This window comes from Moschus berezovskii, chromosome 3 (assembly GCF_049115385.1).
Source record: "Moschus berezovskii isolate FMDL1 chromosome 3, NW_MosBer_1.0, whole genome shotgun sequence".
Classification (NCBI taxonomy): Eukaryota; Metazoa; Chordata; class Mammalia; order Artiodactyla; family Moschidae; genus Moschus; species Moschus berezovskii.
In genome coordinates, this window is record NC_142462.1 from 55,089,552 (window position 1) to 55,105,773 (window position 16,222).

General features: G+C 47.1%; 1 long non-coding RNA gene across 1 annotated transcript in view; it reads right to left on the reverse strand.

The window, feature by feature from the left end:
* Nucleotides 1–9,176, reverse strand: part of LOC129552386 (uncharacterized) — a 44,087-nt gene extending 34,911 nt beyond the window's left edge. Inside the window, exon 1 of the long non-coding RNA XR_008685232.2 lies at nt 8,873–9,176. This is a non-coding gene — a long non-coding RNA (uncharacterized LOC129552386). The remainder of the gene's footprint in view (nt 1–8,872) is intronic.
* Nucleotides 9,177–16,222: the final 7,046 nt, after the last annotated feature.

Sequence of the window (16,222 nt, forward strand, 5' to 3'; positions counted from 1 at the left end):
CCTGCAGGCACTGCATGTGAAATAAATGAGTTTCGTGGGTCGTGGGTGTGGGAGAAAGCAGATGGGGCCACAGCAGTCTCTCAAAGTGTGAGGGGCGACCTGGACGCTGAAGGACTCTTAGAGCTAGCTGTGAGTCCACAGTGGGGAAAAGAGCGTGTTGAGCAAAGGCTGAAGCATTCACAGTCTTGGCTGTCAATCAATTTTCAGCCCGTGCTCATCCTGGGTCACCTGGGGTGGATAACCACAGCCAATATAGAGCCTTCTGGAGGCGTGGCAAGTATTCGACAAGCATTTGTAGAAATGGATAGAATTAAGCAAGGTGGCAGCTGGTTTCCGACCTGAGTCATGTAGCAGAGTACCACTTCTCTAACTAGGTTTACACAAACGTGATGGTGATCAACAAACAGTTACTGACTGCCGATTAGGTCCCAGGGCACTGTTCTAGGCTCCGGGAAGACAGCAGTAGATAAAACAATGTTCCTAGTGTTTACATTCCAGTGAGGGATGAGAGACTGAATGTTCATATGGACGACGGCCCAACCATATATAAAAACAGAACTTGGGCCCACACAACCTGCAGCAACCTGCCCAGGAAACCAACCCCCTTATCTACAATAAACAGCCCGGGAAGCCAGCCTGCCATAAGTCAGACTTGCAGGGAGCTGAATGGCTGTTTCTAGTAACAATCCAGGAAGCTAAACAATAACTTCTGTAACAATCAGCCCCAAATGGCCAGGACTTGATTAATAACAGTGAGCTTCCCTAATTTTTATCTCCACTTTTAACTTAGGACTAGCCAGAGAAAACTAAATGTACACCATAGGATGTACTCCCTCCAGTGAGCCCACCGACAACTTCTCCAGGCTGCCAGCCTTCAATCAGAGCACCCCGAGCCTTCCCTTTGTTCCACTACAAAGCTTTCCCATTCCTCTGCCCGCCTTTGAGTCTCTGCCAAAACAAGAGTGATGGTGGCTGACTTGCTTACTATAGTAAGGTACAAATAAATATGCTTTGCTTTTCTCATATAGTTAGCCTTTGCTTATTTCCATAGAAATGATAAACAGGTCATACACATGTACATATATATATATATATCACATGTATGCATATCTCATACGTATACACATAAGTATATATATTCTTTATGTATAAATATATGATATTTTAATGGTGGTAAAAGCTATTGAGAACTATGAACAAGGTCAGGGTTATGAAGGGTGGGCATGGCTGCTTTAAATAGTGTGGTCAAGGAAGGCCCCATGGTTAGATGAGAGGCAAGTAGTGGAAGCGGGCAAAGAGTTGTGCAGGTTAACTGGTAAGAGACCCCAGGCAGAGAGTGCAAAGGGAAAACCAGGTTGAGGATTAGCTGGAGGAACAGTGACGAACACGAAGAGCAGAGGAAACGCCTTTACACAGGTGTCTGTGGGAAAGTGGGCGCGTATCTGGGGGTAGGGTTGGATATGTGTAGTCTGTGGAGTGTATGATGAGGCAGTGAGGGAGGAGAGGCTCATCACGTAGGGCCTTGTAAACCACGGTAAAGACTTTGGCTTTTGCTCTGAATGTGATGAGGAGACATGGCAGGGTTAGGGGTGCAACATATTTTCTGTTTTAAATCATCTCTCAGAGTGCTGATTTGAGAATTCACTTGAGGGAGGCAGGGAGCAGGGGTGGAAGTAGAGAGGCCAATGAGGTGGCTTTTGGATTAATCCAGGTATGAGATGGCAGTGGCTTGGTTCAGGGTGGTGGGCACATGGAAACCTTGAAGAACCTTTTAGAAGGAGTACTTCAGCTACAAAAGAAGCCCTGAGTTCTCCTGGTCCAATTCCCATCTTAAATAAAGGCTCCCCTTCAGGGTCTAGCCACTCCCTCAGTGGAAGCTTCCAAATACAGTTATTTCACATAACACCAAACAATGCTTCCTGAATGCAACTGTCCCCTGACCAGGCTGTGAAATCCACTGTTATTGCTGTCTGGAGTGATGGTGGTGGTGATGGTGGGGGGGGTGGTGGCGATGGTGGTGGTGATGGTGGTGATGGTGGTGGTGGGGATGGTGGTGGGGATGGTGGTGGTGGTGGTGGTGGTGATGGTGGGGGTGGTGGTGGTGGCGGCGATGGTGGTGGTGATGGTGGTGGTGGGGATGGTGGTGGTGGTGGTGGTGGTGTGGGGGTGTGTGTGTGTGTGTGCACGCATGCACACACGAGCACACTGTGAGAGAGAAGCCCTCAGTGTTTCTATGCATTGAACTGAATCCTGTCAAGATTCCAAACAGGCTTCACAGAAGCAGAGCAAACAGACTTGGATGGCGTTTTCTCGATCTGAACTCACTGCCCTGCTGTGGAAAAGGTCACAGGTGCCTTATTCATCCATGCCATGCATTAGATTAGCTCACAATCTAAAAAAGTACAGTTCTGATTAAAAGCCTTTTACCAGGAGACCTGAGTTATTAAAAAAAAAACAAAAAACTGGCCTGTGACTTCCAAAAGAGTCTAAATTCTTAGCAAATCAGTTTAGAAGGAAATAGGGAGGTGAGTGTGTCTTGGAAAACTGGAGCCTCAAGATGGGAATTTCTGGAGACAGTCACTACTTAAAGTGGTATCTCCTACCATTCCTGTGAGTGTGAACCATAATTATCAGTCCTGTTTTGGGGCTGGGAGAACATGATTCTTGAAAGTGTTAAGCATGCTTGTGAGCTTCGCAGTTTTCCTGTGTGGTGCCTGCTAAGTGAGGCAGGCCCAGTGCTTAGACGAGAGCATCCACTGCCCATGTGGGGCCCCAGTGCACTCAGAAGCCTTGTGATTCCTTCAGGGTCCAGAAACAATCTGTGGCTGAGGGAGGGAAGCTGGTTAATCTGATTTATAGATGAGGCACACAAGAGCTCCTCCATTCCCTGTGCTGCCCATCTCATCTGTTCTTCCACAGTCACAGCACCCTCCAAATGATATGCAAAGCTGTCTTTTTTCTTTGGTAACAATTTTATTGGTTTTGTGATTTGATTCACATACCAATAAATTCAGTGGTTTTCAAGTATATTCACAGAATTGTGAAACCATCACCACTATCTAACTCCTCAAACCACTAACCTACTGTCTGTCTCTATGGCTATTTCATATGAATAGAAAACATATCATATATGTCCTTTTGTATTATCTGGCTTATTTCACTTCGCAAGTTTTCAAGAATTATCTATGTTGTAGCAGATATCAGGGCTTTATTCCTTTTTATGGCTGAATAACGTTCTGTTGCAAGAGTATACCACATTTTATTTATCTATTTATCAACTGATGGATATTTGGGTTATTTCCACCGTGTGGCTATTATGAATAATGTGCACTGGATGTTAGTGTACAAGTTCTTATATGGACACGCTCTGTAATTTCTCTTGGTTACATACCTAGGAGTGGAAATGCTAGGTCATGTGATATTTCTATGTTGATCTTTCTGAGAATCCACGACACTCTTTTTCAAAGTCTGCACTATTTTACATTCTCACCAGCAATCCACTAGGCTGTCACAAACTTTTGAAATAGACAAATGTTTTAAAATATTTTATTTCATCCTTTGGCCCAGGATGTGATAGTGTCAGCCCTTCCCAGACACTGTCAAGGTCTGGCATGAGGAGGTAGCCCATGGTCTGGAGTGCTGGCTGACCTCACTGAGCTTCCTCTGCACCTAAGCAGCCTGCAGACAGGTCTGAACAAACCTCCAGATTGCAACTGTGTGTCTAACATGGGCTGGGTACACTAGTCACATGAACTCCAAATCCTCATAGCACTCTGAGGATAGCCTTGTTAGCTGCATTTTAATGAGAAAGCTGAGGGGTGGAGAGATAAGGAACCTTGCCCAGAGGTCAGAGAGCCAGGACACCAACCTGCGTGTGCCTCCTTGGAGCCTATACTGAAGGGTTCAGTTATGTCCTTTGATTTGTGTTCTGGTGTGGAAAGGTGTCAGATAACTGAACCCTCAGACAGATTCTCTGATTAAGTATCTCCTCCCTGAAAGCCTAAGGCTTCTTCTTCCCTGAAAGCCCAAGCTGCAGAAATCAACCCTCACACAGGCAGCATCACTACCAGCTTCTGGACCAGCAGACATGCTCTGAGAGCATCCTCTCCCATCTGGCTTGAACTGGGATCTGAAATAGCCACTGGCCTCCTGTAGCACTGCAAGCCCAACGCATGCAGCTTTGGGCTGTGTGAAAGGCATGGTCTATTCTTTGCTCGGCTCTACACACATTCCCTACCAGTCAGCTGCTCAACAAAAGCAGTCTCATCTTGGTTATGGGTATTCAAGTGCTTTCCAAAGACGTTAAATCAAGATCTGGTTCACTCAGAAACAGACTCCTTCTCCCCAAGGTAAAGGGGCAGCAGTTATGTATGTGGGGCATCAGTTATACATGTTGGTCAGCAGCGGCTCTTTTTGCCACTTGGCTTCCTCTGAGTGGTCCAGAAACCACCTCCAATACACTGGGTTCTTTTTACAACTTCCCCCAAGCTTTTCAGAGTATGAGGCCGCAGGCCCTGCAGAGAGCAGCCACAGGGCTCCCACAGTCAGGATCCTGCCCTGTGGCCACCCACAAAAACCCACAACAGCAGTGTGGTTGCTGGAAACCAGGACAGCCCTACCAAACCTGAAGGATGGAGTGGCCAACTCCACCCTGAGTGTCCTTTTCCCTGAAGACCACAGGACAGTGATCAGGGCATTTTGCCAAGCAAACTATGGTTATTGATGAAGACATCTCCCAGCTGGACTCAGAACAACTTTATCACTATTGACTTAAGTACAGAGAGGGTTAGGATCTCTGAATAAATACCCCTGGATTTTGTTCCCTTAACACACCATCTTGCCACAGGTTCCAGAGAATATCTGTTTGAGTGTATGCTGATGTGTCTAAGTGTCCGTATAATAATAATTAAAATCACTTTGCATTTATAGAATGCTTATAATGTGCAACATCTCATGGAGTCCTTTGTATTTATAATGTTTTTTAATATAATGCATCTGGAGGTACTCTCTCACTTACCTACGAAAAATTGAGGATTAGAAAGGGTGAGTTACCTCCCAGAGGTTTCAGAGCTAGAAAGTGGCAGAGGCAGGTGGGGTCTGAAAGTAGGTGTGGCTTCTAAGAGCCTTCATGCTGGACCAGGGTCTGGAATTCCGCTTAGCCTCCTGTTGCTCCCACCCCAACACTGCCTTAATCTTGGGGTTGCTTTAGAAGAAGGGGCAAGGCTGAGTGTAGAATCAGAAGGGGAAGGTGAGGACAGAATGTACAAGCTAGTTGATGCTGGAACTTGTTGGGATGTCTTTAAATTCACCAGGGCTTGGACCATTCTTCCAGGATGGGGTCCTTCCCATGGAGCAACTGAGGGCTCATTAGTGTCACTGAGCACCAGGTGAGAAAGATAAAAAGGCAAGTGAAGAGGCAAAAAGGGAGGGGACAAGAGGGCTGAAGCAAACGATGAAGAGCAGAGAGAGAGGAGAGAGGTGGCTGGTGGCCTGAAGACCCTTGCCTGGGAGCCCCCTGCCTGGGGAGCTGGTAGAGCAAGCACAGCCTTCATTCTCTCGTGCAGGGCCAACAAAGGGCAGCTGAATCACAGGATTTCTCAGGAAATAAAAATTCCTAGCACACCCCTGGGGCCTCGGGTAGAAAAACTGACAACGTGTTGATTGAAAACAGACCCAGCTGAAATGTGCCCGCAGCGTGAGGCCGCGTACTCACAGGTTCACAGCGACACCTAGTGATCTCTGAGGGCACCTGCCGCCCCCGTGGAAACGATGAGGCCTGTGGTCTAGTGAAGAGAGTATTCTGGGTCTAGAGCAGAAACGACTTCTTTTCCCTAGCTGTCAAAGACCATATTTTGCTTTGTGGAATATGTCAGTATTCTGAGAGGAATTCCACGCGTTCCCAGGAGCCAAAGACCAGACTTCCTACTACAGTCAGTTATATATATTCAATTGACTGCAGCGGCTAGATTTTCTGATGTGGTCATTATTTATTCTGGTTTAATTCTTTTCATCTATTAAATCTAAATGTATTTAATGGCGTTACCTTTAGAAGACTTTTACATAAGTGAATTCACCAATTCCAGACATTTCTTTGTTAGATCACGTGTTGGGAAAATATAATGACTATGCTTCTACATTAGGTCAAAGACCTTGGCTTCCATCACCACTCTGATCAATAAGTCTGCTTAAAAATGAAAACTAAGCATCTCTTTCTGAATAACGGCACTTGAACATTTTCATCCCCTTCCTTGCTTCCCTTCGCGCCATTTGAGCTTTGGCTAATTTACTTGTCTGAAGGCTCCCTGGGGGCAGAGTATGTCCAGTGTTAGTACAATGCCTGGGACATAGTTAATGCTCAGAAACTCTCTCTTAATTGAATGACTCCAGCTCCTGATCAGGCAAGGGAGGGCACAGGAGGGAGGTCAGATAATCCAATTTCCTGGCAAGTGCTGCTATAGGATTCTAGACTCCAGGGGGAATTTATCAGGCCAAGAAGACCCTTGCCTGGCAACTCAGCTTCTTGTCAATGGCTGGGTGGTCTGTGGTTAAACAGTAGCCCAGGGTGGCACTTGTAGAGCTCTGTGAAAAGGCCTATTAAATGTCTGTGGGCTGGCACTCCTGGGAGGGCTCCATGAGGCCATGTTTTACAGGGACCATCAAGAGACCCACCGAAGGCTTTCTTTTTGATGAAGAAACCATAAGCTCTGGCAATCCAGTCTTGCTGGCAAGGAAACACTTATCCCTAAGCTAAATTTTGTCTAAATTACATCACCAAATTACCCATGTTAACTGGGTTCCATTGGTCACAAAAATCAGATACTCACAGATCTACTAGGAAGCCACTTATGGAAATAAAGAGCATTAGCCCCATCGTGTGATCTCTCCAGAACCCAGAAGATGCAGAAGACCTGACTATTTGGAGTGTGGTGTAGTGGATGGGGGTCATATTGGTGCCAGCCCAGCATCGTTTGAATAGCCTTCCTAAGCTACGGAAATAGGCCATGGTAGGGCCACTGCCTCACTGGGATGGAGATCAGAGCTCAGTTTCCCAAATTACTTCTGCAGCTCAGACACAGACATGCGACCTGGGCTCTGCCGGTTGGATGCAGCAACTTGAAACTTAAATAGAGGAGTAAAAAGCAAGGGAGCAGCTGCCACACAGGACTGCATCTCTGTGATGGGGAAGGAGCATGGCAAGGAGTGTGGAGCCCCCAGAGGCGGCAGGGCAGAGATACTCCCAGTAACAGGAGCCAGAGGCAGTGGGATCAACTCTGTGACTGGACCAGGGTTTATGGCTACAGAGCGTCAAGCCCCCTTCTCTAACTCCGCCAGAGAGTCTGTGAGCCACTAATAGCCTCTCATACGTTGTTCTTCTGTTTAAACACAGTAGAGTGAGTTGTTGTTGTTGTTCAGTTGCTGGGATATGTCCAACTCTTTGCCCACCGGGCTCCTTCGTCCATGGGATTTTCCAGGTAAGAATACTAGAGTGAGTTCCGTTCCGTTCCGTTCAGTCGCTCAGTCGTGTCCGACTCTTTGCGACCCCGTGGAGAGTGAGTTAGTTGTTTGTTAATAAGAACCCTGATAGATAAATCTGCCATTGAATTATAGTTAGTTTTCATGGATACTGGAATCAGAAAGTCATTCAGCATTCAAGAACGTTCCTGTCAGGAGTTCAAGGATCATTACCTCAGAGAGATCATAGTCAACTACTTTGTTTGGGGCCGGGGTGGATATCTGGTGTGACTGCCTATTCAACACGTCTCCAGGGACAACCATTTTTCTATTGTTAATTTAAGCCCTTTCTTCTGGTAGTACTGACATCTTGCCCTAGATCCAAAGCTGCAGCACAGGACTCAGGCCAGGCCAATTAAATTGCTGCTTTTCCCTGGCCTCAGTGATTGGTTCAGGGATGGATACATGTCCCAAGGTGGACCAATAAGAACTATCCCTGGAATTTGGGCTGTATTGCTAGGGAATTACTCTTATTCTGCTGAGGCTGCTCAGCTGGGGGGAGGTAAGCATGAAACATGAAGCCAGTGCTTGCCATCATGTCAAGTGTGGGAGTTGCTGCCAACCAAAGAATAAAGCCTATCGGAGGAAAGCAAGAGTAAGAGATAGATACTAATTTCCAATGGTTTAGTCACTAAGTCATGTCCGATTCTTGCGACCCCATGGACTGTAGCCTGCCCGGCTCTTCTGTCCTTGGGATTTTCCAGGCAAGAATACTGGAGTGGGTTTCCATTTCCTTCTCCAGGGGATCTTCCCAACCCAGTGACTGAACCTGGGTCTCCTGCATTGCAGGCAGATTCTTTACTGACTGAGCTACCAGGGAAGCCCCTAATTTCCAATGATACTGCACATTTGGATCCAGTCAGGACCAAAGTCAGTTCCATCCTTTAGACTTTTTAATTATATGAGCCACGAATTCCCTTGTAAGTTAATTTGAGTTCAGTCTTTGTCACTTAAAACCAAAAGGGTCCTGACTAATTCCACGGTGCACATTCAAACACTAGAATTTTTGGCAAGGCTTCAAAGGGATTAAATTACATCCCCACTTATATCATTCACTTCATTACTCTTCAAGCCTGTGTTTTCATTTGAGGATAACTGCTATGGCCCCAACTGTGCTCTCCTCTGTACTCACAAAACCGTTTGCTCACACCCTAGGAAACTCGAGATTCCTTTGCCCGTGCTTTCAGTACGCTCTGCCTCTCACACCTCTCCCATACAATGTGCCCATTTGGGAGTCTCCCATTCTACATGTTGAAGCACTTCTCTCAACATTCTGTCTGAGGTGCACTGTTGTAACAACATTTACCTTCAGTTACAACAAAAGGTACATCCTCCACCTTGAACACAATATGGTACCCACCTGTGAGGGTAGCTGCCAGCCCGTGTGCAGGCATTTGGGTTCAGAACCGTTGGTCCTGGATTTCCAGCATCAGGATGACTCAGCGATGACAATCTTCACACCCCTCTTCTAAGTGTATCTCCATGATTCTTGTCCCGCTACCAGCTGGCTCGTTTTCTCTTCATTTCCAAAATCAACTCCCGAAGAGAGAAAGATCTAACTTGAATGATCTTTGATCCAGCTGGACCACATCTGACAATACCAGTCAGTCCATGTATGGAGGTCCTGGGCCAAGCATCCTCCTCTGTCCAATCACACGTGGCCAAAGGATGGTGTGGTCAAAACACGGCAAAGTCTGGATGAGCAATGCCTTGAGGACACTTTTCTCCTTGGAGACTATGAACATGGCTGCCTTCTTAGCCAGGAATGGTGTGTTTGATCACTCCCATGATCAGTCTGTTTGGTAACTTTTCCTGTCATATAAATAACAGAATAAAATCATGGTGATGAGGGATGTGGATGCTAATAATAACTGTGAAGAACTGGCTTCAGGTTTAGTACCTCTATTCTTGCTGCATCACATGTACTGGCTGTCTCTGAAAGTGATCAGCTTTATTTTCATAAAAGCCAAAGGGTTAACTGGGTTTGAGAAACTCTGAGGGGAGAGCCTGGATTTAAACACCCCTTTCCCTCTACATACGGCTCCCAGCTGCTACCCTCATTGTGGGTTGAGTGCCTTTAGAGATTGAGTTGAACATTCTCAACTCCTTTCCCTAAGCCTGATGATGGCCTATTTCCCCTGTCCCTGGGAAAGGGCTGTGAATACCCATGCGCTGGTATCCCACTTGTTCCTAGCTTAGTCTGTGGTATTGCACCAGCCCACTAAGGCCAACCCCAGTACATCCAGCTTTGAGTCAAAGTGTTTTCAAAATAACAAAAGGTTCATACCTGGGAGGCCCATCTCTGACCAGCCACACATATGGAGTACTGCAAGCTCTAGCATTAACTCACCATGTGATTTTTCAGCAAATTGAAAAATACTAGGCTGCCTCCCTTCTTAGTAAAAAAAAAAAAAAAAACCCGTAACTAGCAGGCTTGGCAATGGGAAGGAATCTGGTGAGAAAGGTAAGCTGCACCAGAGCCCCCCTACTTCAACATGGAGTTTCCCCTGGCCTGACATTGATTCTGGTTAGGCTAAGATATTAAACCAGGGGTGCACCCTCTCCCCCTGGACCGACTGCTTCAAGGTCTAGAACACCATCAGTAAAGTCTAATTCCTTGTTGTATCTGAAGTTGCTTTAGTAGCTCATTTATCCAGGTGTGGGGTCTTTGTTCATTGTGTATTTAATTCACCAACAGCGGACTGTTTTCACCTTGGCTGCCAAACAGTATCTCAAGTCCAAAGTGGCCTCTAGTCTACATGGACAAACCAAGGTGACTTATTCCCACTCTGGAGGAGATGTGGCTTAGTGGTTAAAGGCATGCACTCTGATATTGGCTATACTTGGGGTCAAACATTTGTGACCTTGAGTAAGTCATTTAACAGTTTTGAGCTCCGTTTCCGACCCTGTAAGATGGGGATCCTGCTGCTGTAAGTCTGCCCCATGGAGAAGCGTGCAAGTTAAATGAGATCTTGTACATGTAAGCAGTAAACACCCTGCTGTTTTTGGGGATTTTCCAAGGAGACACCAGAACTTCCCCTAGAGACCTTCTGGGGCTGCCTGCACTTTGAAGCCCTTCTAGGTGAAGGTGGCAGAAACATCATGCATCATAGCAGCCACTACAGGGTTCTCCTCACAGCTCTGTTCCTCCTGCCTCCCTAGGGGCAATGTCACGGGTTCCAGAGAAGATGGTCAAGGTGGCAGCCAACTTGGAACCTGCAAGTCTGGACTGGGGCCCCTCACTGTGTGGGAAGTGTGTTGAACACCGGTGGGCGTGAGTGACCCACCACTCTTCAGTTGGGCGTTCCTTTTAGGTGTACTGCTGCTCGATGTCACTGTGCACACGACTTCAGAGCAGGGGACAGACATGGGGGAGGGGCCCCCACCCCCGCCTGCCTCCTGGTCTGTGAAAGTCACGTGGCTCTGAGAAAGTGGCTCAACCGGACAGGCTCCCCAGGTCCTGGCTCCCAGAAACCTAATCTGGGCTCAGCCAGGCTTTTGTTAAATCGCTGATCTAAGAGTCTGGCAAATCCATTAAGAACAGTATCTGGGAGGATTTCTGGACCAAACAGGGCTCCCAGAATCATCGTCCCTAGAAAGGCTGGTGCTTTGCAGTTTGCAGGGCTTTGATGCACCTCAGGCCAGTCACAGAACAATTCTGTGGGGTGGGCAGAGTTTACAGGAGAGAAAATTCCCCATGGAGTTTTAAATCTGTGAATAGCTTTGAGGTCGGCTGCTTCAACCCCTTCGCCATGTAGCTAAGGAGAGGAAAGTCCAGAGAGGGCTAGGTGACTGAGTTAACAGGAGCAAGTAGGGCCAGGCTCCCTGTCTGGGACCTCTGTCTCTCTCCCACATCAAGCTGCACCTGAGACTGGGAACCCTTGCCTGACTGGGAAGACAGACACCTGAAAGCCCATGACCAGCTTGAGGCTGCTTTGTGCCTGAGCCCAGATTGCATGTGGCTTCCCTGACTGCTCAGCAGGTAAAGAATCTGCCTGCAATTCAGGAGATGAATGAGATGCGGTTTCTATCCCTGGGTCGGGAAGATTCCTTGGAGGAGGAAAATGGCAACCCACTCCAATATTGTTGCCTGAAAAAATTCCATGAACAGAGAGGAGCCTGGAAGGCTATAGTTCATGGGATTTCAAAGAGTCAGACACAACTGAGTAACACACACACACACACCAGGTTCCATCACAACACAGCTTCAGCAACAGTCCTTTGTTGGGGAGAGGGAACAAAGCCAGCCTGGGTTATTGCTCCAGCTTTTAGCTGCCCTCAAGAACCTCCATGAGTCTTCTCAAGTTCTAGACTGGGAATGTCAGACTTTAGGCAAGAATTTTTCAACCCGAGGATGAGTCAACCCGGAGCATTCCCTGGCCTGTCCTGCTTTTCCGGGAATCTCCTAAAGTGCTGGAACTTAGGGTGGAACTTGAAAGATTGACCCCTGCTTTTAATCCATCAAGTCTGTTGAGGACAGATGATTTTTTCAGTGCTGGACTGGTCGGTACCACTCGAGGGCAGGGGCCGTCCCTTCCTCACTGAAGAACCCCACGGTCCTTAGCTTACAGAGGAAGGGAGGGGGTGGAGGGGAGGAGGAAACTTTACAGAGGGGGATGGGTGACATTTACACTTTCAATTCCCCCAGATAGGTGGCTGGAGCACTCTCCTGGGTACCAGAGGCTGGCTGCGCTTGTGGTCTGTCTGGGTAGAGAGGGTGAGGTTGCCCATACAAGCACATTTCCTCAGAAGCACATCTGCTCAACCGCACAAAAAACAGCAACTCTGCTGACTTATTTAGCGTCCATTAAGTTCATATTCAAATGAACATGCGGGAAGGAAAGAGGCGGCGTTACAACAGTGCAGAGGCTGGGAGAGGCATTTAAAATGTATGAAGATCTGTACACCAGATGTTTGTTTCACCTCAAGAAAATAAAATGACAGAACAACACAGAACCGAAATGTCACAACCAAATTTCTGACTGTGAGAGCAGCAAGGGAAAGCCTGCTCTGTATCCTGCTCTGCCTTCTCCGGGTCTACTCCAAGTTCACGTTGTAGAGACTGGTGTGAGTCTAGTCACAGAGTCTCAGCTCTTGGTGTGAGCAGCAGTTACAGCTGAGGCCATCAGTACACATGGAAGACTATCCAAAATCTTGGACAACACAGACTCTCTTTGCACACGAAGAGTCTCAGCCAGCTGGCTGGTGTTCAGTGGGCTGTGCCAGAGGCAGACATGAATGCTAATCAGTGTGCAGCTGCCTGCAGGTCACAGTGCAAAGGGCAGGAGCCCTGGAATGAGTCCCTGGAAGCTCTCTCTGCATTGCAGGGTTGGTCAGCTACCTGGTACCAAGCCTCCTCTCCTAGCAGGAGGGGCTGCACCCATCCTCTCTACCACCCCCCACACACAGGAGGCATTACAACACCCTAGGTAATGCCTGCACATCTCTGCCTGGAGCCCAGAAGCATGTGTGTTCCTTCAGTGACTTGCTCAAACCTGCGGGCCCATTCACCCTGATACCAGGAATGATAACAGGATGGGGGAACGTGACAATGTCTGCCTGTGTCTTGGGGCTCTCCTTCGGCCTCTTGAGCTTTCCCTCTCCCAGTTTTCCTTAACCCATGTTGTGGGATTGTCTCAAATCCAGTTTCTGAGGGCAGGAATTCAGATAGGACCCACGTGCCAGGACCCCAAGATGAGGGATCTAGTCACTCCTCAGAGCTGCCTCCACCACACTTAGAACCACAAGAGCCTAGTGACAAGCAGCAGCACTTTTAAAGCCACCACAAGCCTGGAGGCACAAGGCCAAAGGGCAGGAGTCTCCAGCTGTGGGGAGGAATTTCTTAAAGGGATGACTGCACAAGGGAAGGAGCTGTGGCTGCTTAAGGTGATGCTCCTGGGACAGTCCTCTTCGTCTGTCTCTCTGACAAGCCCAGCCTTGCTTGACCTCAACACCCAGCCTATCACTGCGTGCTTTATGACTCTCAAAGTCTCCCAGAAATAGAAAGTTCTACAGGGTTGCTGGGATTTTTCTGAAGTCTTTGAGATAACTAGCATTTCTCACTGAGTAAGGTAGATGGCCCTGTCTTCAGGTGAGCTCATGGCCCTGGGGAAATAAGCTATTTCAAATCCTAAAAGATGATGCTGTTAAAGTGCTGCACTCAATATGCCAGCAAATTTGGAAAACTCAGCAGTGGCCACAGGACTGGAAAAGGTCAGTTTCCATTCCAATCCCAAAGAAGGGCAATGCCTAAGAATAATCAACTGCTGCTGCTGCTGCTACTGCTGCTAAGCTGCTTCAGTAGTGTCCGACTGTGCAACCCCATAGACGGCAGCCTGTCCCTGGGATTCTCCAGGCAAGAACACTGGAGTGGGTTGCCATTTCCTTCTCCAGTGCATGAAAGTGAAAATACTACTGTACAATTGCACTCATTTGACATGCTAGCAAATTAATGCTCAAAATTCCCCAAGTTAGGCTTCAACAGTATGTGAACCAATAATTCCAGGTTTTAAGCTGGATTTAAAAAAGGCAGAGGAACCAGAGATCAAATTGCCAACATCTGTTGAGTCATAGAAAAAGCAAGAGAATTCCAGAAAAACATCTATTTCTGCTTCATTGACTAAGCTAAAATCTTTGACTGTGTGGATCGCAACAAACTGTGGAATATCCTTAAAGAGATGGGAATACCAGACCACCTTACCTGCCTCCTGAGAAACCTGCATGAACGTCAGGAAGCAACAGGTAGAACTGGACATAGAACAACGACTAGTTCGAATTGGTAAAGGAGTACATCAAGGCTGTATATTGTCACCCTACTTATTTAACTTATATCCAGTGTATATCATGTGAAATGGCGGGCTGGATGAAGCACAAGCTGGAATCAAGATTGCCGGGAGAAATATCAATAACCTCAGATATGCAGATGACACCACCCTTATGACAGAAAGTGAAGAGAACCAAAAGAGCCTCTTAATGAAGGTGAAAGAGGAGAATGAAAAATCTGGCTTAAAGTTCAACATACAAAAAAATAAGATCATGGCCTCTGGTCCCATCACTTCATGGCAAATACATGGGGAAACAATGGAAACAGTGACAGACTTTATTTTCTTGGGCTCCAAAATCACTGCAGATGGTGACTGCAGCCATGAAAATTATAAGCTCCTTGGAAGAAAAGCTATGACAAACGTAGACAGTCTATTAAAAAGCAAAGACATTACTTTGCCAACAAAGGTCCATATAGTCAAAGCTATGGTTTTTCCAGTAGTCATGTATGGATGTGAGAGTTGGACCATAAAAGAATTCTGACTGCCGAAGAATTGATGCTTTTGAACTGTGGTGTCGGAGAAGACTCTTGATAGTTCCTTGGACTGCAAGGAGATCAAACCAGTCAATCCTAAAGGAAATCAATCCTGCATATTCACTGGAAGGACTGATGCTGAAGCTGAAGCTCCAATACTTTGGCCACTTGATGCGAAGAGCTGACTCATTTGAAAAGACCCTGATGCTGTGAAAGATTGAAGGCAGGGGGAAAGGGGACAACAGAGGATGAGATGGTTGGATGGCATCACCAATTCAATGGACATGAGTTTGAGCAAGCTCCAAGAGATGGTGAAGAACAGGGAAGCCTGGCATGCTGCAGTCCATGGGGTCATAAAGAGTCAGACACAACTGAGAGACTGAACAGCAACTGAAAAAGTGGGGAAGGAGTGGTCTGCCCCAAAACCTTCTATGCCTGATGAGCAGTCTCTGTAAGCTCAGGCAGGAGGGGTAGCTGGGAGAGCAGCCACTGAGGTCACTTTCACTGAGTTTCTTTCGGTTCCACAATTGCACTGAGCTTCCTCACATCTCAGAGCGCTCGGACCTGCAACCCTGCTGTCCGGATTTGGTCACTCATTTGGGCAACACACATCTGCCGAGCTTCTCTTACACACCAGCCACTGTTTTCAAGGTGCAGGGTGAACAAGCTGATGGTGTGGTGGGCTATGAAAATACACTGAGGTGCAGCCTGTGCCTTCCTCATCTCAGTACCCCGTCTGCCAGTGCATCACTGTGAGGACATGTGGTTCTCAGGGTGGATCAGCAAAGGAACCCCCAGGGGCACAGGGGTGGAGAGAGAAATTCCAGACCCTGAGGGTGATATAGGAGGACTGGAAATTCAACCCCTCTTTTCCCCAATACTCATCAAGGCAAGCTCTCAGCTTTTTAACCAAGATCCACTATAAAAAACATCTCTAGCATTACAATCCAATACACATATACATATATAAAATATGCACATGAATATACTCACAGCTGTAAAATGTTCCATTATCAAACTTTACTATGTTTGATGAATTCTGATATTTTATTCTCTCTTATGCTATCCTATCCTACCCTATCCTATTCTATTCTGTTCTATTCTAGCCAAAAAAGCTGGTCATGAGTTTTGCAGCACACGAAAGGATGACAAGTATCCATTTAAAAAACAAGACCCTAATGCTGGGAGGGATTGGGGGTAGAAGGAGAAGGGGACGACAGAGAATGAGATGGCTGGATGGCATCACCGACTCGATGGACATGAGTTTGAGTGAACTCCGGGAGTTGGTGATGGACACAGAGACCCGGAGTGCTGTGATTCATGGAGTCGCAAAGAGTCAGACACGACTGAAAGACTGAACTGAACTTGGCCAGCATTTCCTGCTGGAAGCAAGGTAACACTGTGTCAGGAAAA